Below are 8,509 nucleotides of genomic sequence, written 5' to 3' on the forward strand. Positions count from 1 at the left end.
GCCCAGAGCCCTGCGGGAAAAAGGGGAGATGGGGATGGGAAAAGATCAACCACTGACCCAAAATCCTGACCAAATCAAATCCTTGGACTTAAAACTTAAATTGAAAAAGCATAATTAATTGATTTTTTTTTTTTTTTTTTTTTTTTTGTAATTATTAATGATCAGCTTAAGAAATGACCCTGACCCTGCTGGAGTCCGGGGGGTCCGAGCAGACCCCGGGGGGTCCCTGACTCTGCTCTGCCGCAGATCCGGGTTCAGTTTTGGACAATTTCGGATGGGCTGGCAACGACAGAGACCCGGGCAGGGGCTGGAATACATGGCGAGTATTACCGAGGACGGCAGCGTCCCCGACTACGCGGGGTCAGTTCAGGGCCGGGTCAGGATCTCCAGGGACAACGGGCAGGGCTCGGTGACACTGACCATGAACAACCTCCAGGACGAGGATTCCGCTCCTATTTCTGCACCAAAGGCCACAGTGGTTACGGGGCCCTCAGTGATCGTGTTCACGGTGTCGGTTCTGGTGGTTTTGGCAAACCCGAGGCACCGGGACACACCTGGCAGGGCCAGCAGGGCCGGGAGGAGGATTGGGAACCTCAAGGGTTTGATTTGGAGTCAAGGGTCAGGATTTGGGGTCAATGGTGGAGCTTTTCCCATCTCCAGGATCAAAACCCGGATCCATTAACAGGACTCTTGCAATTAGCACAGGACCCATTCATTATTGAATTGAAGCCCTGCAATTAACTCAGATGTATTAAATAATTAATTGGACACTGAAACGCAGCGGAAAGAACCCCACAACCAATGGCAGTTGTTGGAGCTGTGTGGATTTATCGACGTCGAGATGTTTGGGGAATAATTTCACCACAGACACGCCCACCCACCAGGGAACTCCCCCTCCTCATTATTTATTCCCTGAGGTTTTACATATTCATGACATTCCGTGGTCCCCCCTCACACATATTAATCAATTCCCTGACCCCGCCCATTCATTAAACAGTCCCAGGTGATCACTGGTGTACAATGCATTAATTAGTGTGTCCGGTGTACATTGAGAGCGTCCAATTGATGGGTCGTGGTTGTTGCATAGGGATGGGAAAAGCTCCACATTGACCCAAAATCCCGACTCTTGGCCACAGATCACACATTATCAGTAAAAAATTAAACTTGAAAATATTATATAATTTATAATAAGTCAGGATTTTGTGTCACTGGTTGAGCTTTTCCCATCCCCATCTCCCCTTTTTCCCGCAGGGCTCCGGGTGGCCGTGACCCTGCTGGAGTCCGGGGGGGCCGAGCAGACCCCGGGGGGTCCCTGACTCTGCTCTGCCGCGGATCCGGGTTCGATTTTGGGAATTACCAAATGGAGTGGGTTCGCCAGAGACCCGGGCAGACGCTGGAATGGATCGCGGGAATCACCTTCAATGGGTCCTACACCTACTACAGGCCACCATTTCGGGGTCCTTTCACGATCTCCAGGGACCAAGGGCAGAGCTCGGTGACACTGACCATGAACAACCTCCAGGACGAGGATTCCGGCTCCTATTTCTGTGCCAAAAATGTCTATCGCTCTCATTCTAGTGGTGCAGTTACTGCTGCTGGTCGTGTTTACGGTGCTGATGTTGGTTATGTTGGTTTTGGCCCCGCCCCCACCATTGTGTCCCCAGGTGTCCCCAAAGCCCAGACCCTTCCCCAGATCTGAACCCTTGACCCCAATCCTGACCCCTGACCCCGTGTCCTGGCCCTGGGCCCAGCGCTGACCTTTGGTGGTGTCAGAGACCACAAATACATGCGGGAATCCTGATGGTTCATTTTAGGGATCTCAGAGCACAAAAGACACAGTGGGGACAACTCAGTTTACTTAAACAAAAAATGCACTTTTATTTTGTGCCAACAAATGCGATAGTGGGGAGAGAAAATAGAGAATAGTGAGGAAGAAAGAGGGGAAGGGGATTAAATCCACCAACGTGGAGGGACGAGTCCTCGAGGCCTGACATGATCTTCTCCAGTGGGGTGATCACAAATGTGAGTGGGGGTCTCCAGAGTTTTATAGGGTGGTCAAGGTGGGGACCAAAGTGAGGGCACAGAGCCAAAGGGAACCACCTGTGTTGAGGTTGGTGCTCCGGGATGTTGGGGTTGGTGCTCAGGGATGTCGGGGGTTGGTGCTCAGGGATGTTGGGGTTGGGGGCTCAGGGGTGTTGGGGTTGGTGCTCAGGGATGTTGGGGTTGGGGGCTCAGGGATGTTCGGGTTGGTGCTCAGGGATGTTGGGGTTGGGGCTCAGGGATGTTGGGGTTGGGGGCTCAGGGATGTTGGGGTTGGGGCTCAGGGATGTTGGGGTTGGGGGCTCAGGGATGTTGGTGCTCAGGAATGTTGAGGTTGGATGATCAGGAATGTTGGGGTTGATGCTCAAGAACAAGCTCCAAACCCCACCTCTGGCACGGACAGACCAGTTGGACAGGCAGCCCCGGGTCAGCCCACTGTGACCAGTCCCGTTGTTCTTGCACTCCGTTCTCATGGAGATGCCACACCAGTCCTCTGATACTTGGCAAATGTTCCACCTCAGCCAGGCCAGGGGCTCCTTTCAGAGTCTGGGGTCTCAATCCTCAATTATTGGAGACACTTGTGAGGCAAATGACATCCCTGGACAGACTGTGACAATCCCTGCAGTAGTAGGGGGATTGCGGCCAGGACGGGCACCAGCACCATAGGCACCAGCTCCAGAAGCACCACAGCCATCATTAACACATTTGGCACAGAAATAGGAGCCGGAATCCTCGTCCTGGAGGTTGTTCATGGTCAGTGTCACCGAGCTCTGCCCGTTGTCTCTGGCCATGGTGAACCGGCCCTTGACTGACGGCGCGTAGCCGATGCTGCCGTCCTTCTTTCTGAATCCCACGACCCATTCCAGCGCTTGCCCGGGTCTCTGGCAGATCCAGAACATGGAGTAACTCCCAAAATCGAACCCGGATCCGCGGCAGAGCAGAGTCAGGGACCCCCCGGGGTCTGCTCGGCCCCCCCGGACTCCAGCAGGGTCACGGCCGCCCGGAGCCCTGCGGGAAAAATGGGAGATGGAGATGAGGTGCCGGATCCAGGCGTGTTCCGGGGTGGGCGTGGTGCTCTGGAGGCGCCGGGACACACCTGGCAGGGCCAGCAGGACAATGGGTATAATTTTTAACCTAATTGATTATAAATAACAATTTAAAAATATATTATTAAATAATTATTTATTTACTATTATTTTTCAATTCAACTTTGCACTCCAAGGGCGGCCGTGACCCTGCTGGAGTCCGGGGGGGACCTCCAGCCCCCCGGGGGGTCCCTGACTCTGCTCTGCCGCGGATCTGGGTTCGATTTTGAGAGTCACACCCTGTACTGGGTGCGCCAGAGCCCTGAGGGGGAGATGGAATTGCTCGCCGGGATCTACGGCAAAGGCAGCACCTTCTACGCGGAGTCACTGCAGGGCCGGATCTCAATCTCCAGGGACAACGAGCAGAGTTTGGTGACACTGACCGTGATCGACCTCAAGGACAAGGATTCCGGCACCTATTTCTGTGCCAAAGAATTTTATAGTGGTCGGTATTATTACGCTGGTGCTGCTATTGCAGCCGTATATGGTTTTGTCTCCATCCCCAAGGCCGTGCCCCCAGGTGTCCCCAGCTGTCCCCAGCTGTCCCCAGCTGTCCCCTGTTGTTCCCCCGAGCTCTGGGGACAGCAGTGACACTTCTGTCCCGGGCCCTGTGACACCCCAAACAAAACAACAACGAGGGCGGCGGGAAGGACAAACCAGAGCCGGGAACCCGCCACAGCCCCGGGGCCGGGCCGGGAGGGGATGGGGGAGAGGCTTTGCCCCCCAAAACACCGGGGCAGCCTGAGCCCGGTGCCCTGCAGGGCCCTGGGGAGAACCGGGATGGGAAATGGGCAGGGAATGGGCAGGGAATGGGCAGGGAATGGGCAGGGAATGGGCTGGGAATGGGCAGGGTCACACCTTGTCCCCAGCACTCGGTGACACCTCCAGCCCTTCCTGGGACACCAACAGGGGACACCTGGGGACACCTGGGGACACGGCCATGGGGGCGGAGTCAATACGATCAGCAGCATAAGCTCCACCAGGAAAAGCATTTCTGGCACAGAAATAGGAGCCGGAATCCTCGTCCTTGAGGTTGTTCATGGTCAGTGTCACCGAGCTCTGCCCATTGTCCCTGGAGATCGTGGCCCGGCCATTTAAAGACGATGAGTACCAGGTGGTGCCAGCGTTGTTGATCTCCGCGAGCCATTCCAGCCCCTTCCTGGGGCTCTGGCGCAGCCAGAACATGGCAAATTGTCCAAAATGAAACCTGGATCCGCGGCAGAGCAGAGTCAGGGACCTCCCGGGGTCTGCTCGGCCCCCCCGGACTCCAGCAGGGTCACGGCCGCCCGGAGCCCTGCGGGAAAAAGGGGAGATGGGGATGGGAAAAGATCAACCATTGATACAATATCCTGAGTTATTCTAAACCAATTATAATTATTCAGTCTAATTCTTTACTCTGAGGGTTTGATGTGGGGCCGGGGGTCAGGATTTTGGGTCAATGGTTGAACTTTTTACATCTCCATGCCATAACCCAGGCCCATTAATTGGACTCTTGCAATTAACACTGGATCCAATCATTAATGAATTTGACGCCTGCATTTCACTTGGTTCATTTAATTAATGAATCCGGCGACTGCAATGGACACATGATTTATTTAAAAATATGGATATTGATCTATTACCGATATCCAGCTATGACGGACACAGACTCTCTAACAGTTTAAATTAGAAAGTGTCTGTTTATTACGACACCAGGGATTGATCCCAAACACACACCACAACCCACAGATGGGCACGGGGGCTTTTTATCTCCAGGAGTATTGAACACCCAAAGCACAAATGCACATCCAAAACTCTGGTACAGCCCATTCCCTGCCTCGTATGGTAATTAGCCAACAAAGTCATTAAGGATCTGTAATTTGTTCTTTGAAATGGGTCGGTGCTCCTTTTTTATGGAGCAGGGTCTCAAAATGATGGAGATGAGTTTTCTTCGCTTTGACTTTTTCACCTTTTAGTGTCGCGAGACAACTGAATCCTGTTTTTCCAGGACTGTTTGATTCCCAGGGGAATTTGGGGCAAAAGTGGTGAAGATTCAGGGCTGGAGAAGTGGCCGTGACCCTGCTGGAGTCCGAGGGGGCCGAGCAGACCCCGGGGGGTCCCTGACTCTGCTCTGCCGCGGATCCGGGTTCGATTTTGGACAATTCTGGATGGGCTGGATCTGCCAGAGCCCTGAGACGGGACTGGAAGTCATTGCGAGAATTGACAACACTGGTGGCAGCACCAGATACGCATCGTCAGTCAAAGGTCGATTCACCATCTCCAGGGACAACGGGCAGAGCTCGGTGACACTGACCATGAACAACCTCCAGGACGAGGATTCCGGCTCCTATTTCTGTGTCAAAGCTGCTCCTAATGGTGATGCTGTTCCTAATGATAGTGACGATGCCAGTGCTGGCCCCGTCCCCATCTCGGTGTCCCCAGGTGTCCCCACAGCCCAGACCCTTCCCCCAAACCTCAGCCCCTGGCCCAGCTCTTGGCCCTTTGCCCCAGATCTCCCCCGGCTGCCCCAATGCTGGATGGCCTGGGCTGCTTTGGCCCTAAACCCCAACCCTGGGCCCCAAACCCCAACCCTTGACCCCAAACCCCAACCCTTGGCCCCAAACCCCAACCCTGGGCCCCAAATTCCCACTCTTGGCACTGAGTCACTCTGGGAACTGATGACTGAAATCTGCCCCATCAGACCCAACTCTCGGCCCTTTGCACAGTGTTTTGGGGAACTCGGGTCAGACCTGGAGCCGCCAGCTGAGGTTTGGGGCAGGAGCTGAGAATTTGGGGCAGGATCGGGGCAGGGCTGCAGCCAATGGGGAGAGACTGGGGAAAGGGCTGAGCTTTGGGGGAAGGGTCTGGGCTCTGGGGACACCGGGGGACACCTGGGGACAGCTTAGGGCACCTGGGGACACCTGGGGACACCTGGGGACACCGAGATGGGGCCTCCAAAGGTGTCGTCAGGATACCCAGCAGGAGACCCAATATAACCACCACCAGCAGATTTGGCATAGAAATAGGATCCGGAATCCTCGTCCTGGAGGTTGTTCATGGTCTGTGTCACCGAGCTCTGCCCATTGTCCCTGGAGATCCTGAACCGGCCCTTGAAGGCTGGCGCGTACCCGGCACTGCCATAAATGTTGATCCCAGCGACCCATTCCAGCCATTTACCAGGTCGCTGTCGAACCCACTCCATTGCAAAAGTCCCAAAACTGAACCCGGATGCGCGGCAGAACAGAGTCAGGGACTCCCCGGGGTCTGCTCGGCCCCCCCGGACTCCAGCAGGGTCACGGCCGCCCGGAGCCCTGTGGGAAAAAGGGGAGATGGGGATGGGAAAAGATCAACCACTGACACAAAATCCTGACCAAATCAAACCCTTAGACTTAAAACTTAAATTGAAAAAGAGTAATTAATTATTATTTTTTAAATAATTTTATTTTTATTTTTGTAATTAATAATGATCAGCTTAAAAAATGACCCTGACCCTGCTGGAGTCCGGGGGGGCCGAGCAGACCCTGGGGGGTCCCTGACTCTGCTCTGCCGCGGATCCGGGTTCGATTTTGGGAAATTTGGAATGTACTGGATCCGTCAGAGACCTGGGCAGACCCTGGAATACATCGCCAGTATCAACAGCAATGGTGACTACACCGGCTACGCGCCATCGTTCAAGGGTCAATTCACGATCTCCAGGGACAACGGGCAGAGCTCGGTGACACTGACCATGAACAACCTCCAGGACGAGGATTCCGGCTCCTATTTCTGTGCCAAACGTGACAATGGTTACGCTGGTGCTGGTCTTGCTGCTGTTATTCCCCTCTACCACCCCAAGTGTCCCGAGACCCCCAGGCCTTGTCACGATCCTCTAATGCAGGCGGGGCTCGTGATGGTTCATTAACTTATCTCAGAGACCAAAAACAACACAGAGGGGATTTCAGTGTTCATCAAATCAAAGGCGCATTTATTGAGTTCCAAAGGAGGGATTTGAAGGGAAATAAAGAATAGAAAGAAAATAAAAATGAGAGTGGGTAATAACTACAAACGGAGAGATGAAATATTTGTGGTCCAGCCAATAAATCCGTCTTCTTCTATAGGGAGATCACAAATCTTTGGGTAACTCAGGGCTCCTTATGGTCATTTCCAAAGCGACAGGGAGCTGGCCAAAAGGTGAGGAGACCGTAATTTGTGTTGGTTTTGAGAGAACAGGAACAGGTCCAGGAAATGCATCAATCTGGCAGCAAATAAAATCAATTCACCGGGACTCGCCTGTTGTGTCAGCTGAGGTTCTGATGGAAATGCTGGGGGTTTTCATTCAAACACATCTACAGGCAACACTTGGCAAAGGTCCCGCCTCAGCCAGGCCAGAACTGCTGTGTTGGGGTTTTTTGAGTCTTTTTAGTGGTTTCTGTCTCTGTCCTTGATAAAGGTCGTGAGATGAGGGATCATCGGTCTGTCTGTTACAGGGACAAAGCCATAAACAGGAGCAGCAGTGCCCCAACCATCATAGGAAACATCAGACTTGGCCCAGAAATAGGAGCCGGAATCCTCGTCCTGGAGGTTGTTCATGGTCAGTGTCACCGAGCTCTGCCCGTTGTCCCTGGAGATCGTGAAACGACGCTTCACGGATGGTGCGTAGCCAATGTTTCCACCAGTGCTCTTAATCCCTGCGATGAATTCGAGTGCCTGCCCGGGTCTCTGGCGGATCCAGAACATGGAGTAACTCCCGAAACTGAATCCAGACCCTCGGCAGAGCAGAGTCAGGGACTCCCCGGGGGCCTGGAGCTCTGGGTGACCCTGACCCTGCTGGAGTCTGGGGGGGACCTCCAGCCCCCAGGGGGGTCCCTGACTCTGCTCTGCCGTGGATTCGGGTTCGATTTCGGGAATTTCGGGATGTACTGGGTTCAACAGAGACCTGGGAATGTGCTGGAATACGTTGCAAGAATCACCAGTGCTGGTGGCACCAGCTGCACACCGTCAGTCACGGGTCGTTTCACGATCTCCAGGGACAACGGGCAGAGCTCGGTGACACTGACCATGAACAACCTCCAGGACGAGGATTCTGGCTCCTATTTCTGCGGGAAATCTGTTGGTCCCAGCGCTTACGCTGATGGTGCTGGGCCTGGTGCTGCTCCTGTTCCCCGCTCTGGCCCCGCCCCCATCTCCGTGTCCCCACCTGTCCCCAAATCGTGGCCCCATCCCCCAAACCCCACCTGGGGCACTGGTGGCTCCAGTGACAAAACAAGTCTCTGTTGTGTTAAACTGGAAAATCCATTTTTATTTTCCTTTTGAACCAGAGACTGAAGGAGAAGACAAAGAGCCCGAGCAGGGACAGGGCTGAGGGGTTTTATCAGGAATTGCAGGGGAGGAATCTCAGGGTTTGGGTCAAGGCAGGAGAGAACACA

The sequence above is a fragment of the Zosterops lateralis genome (genome assembly GCF_965231275.1).
Source record: "Zosterops lateralis genome assembly, contig: HAP1_HAP1_SCAFFOLD_65, whole genome shotgun sequence".
Lineage (NCBI taxonomy): Eukaryota > Metazoa > Chordata > Aves > Passeriformes > Zosteropidae > Zosterops > Zosterops lateralis.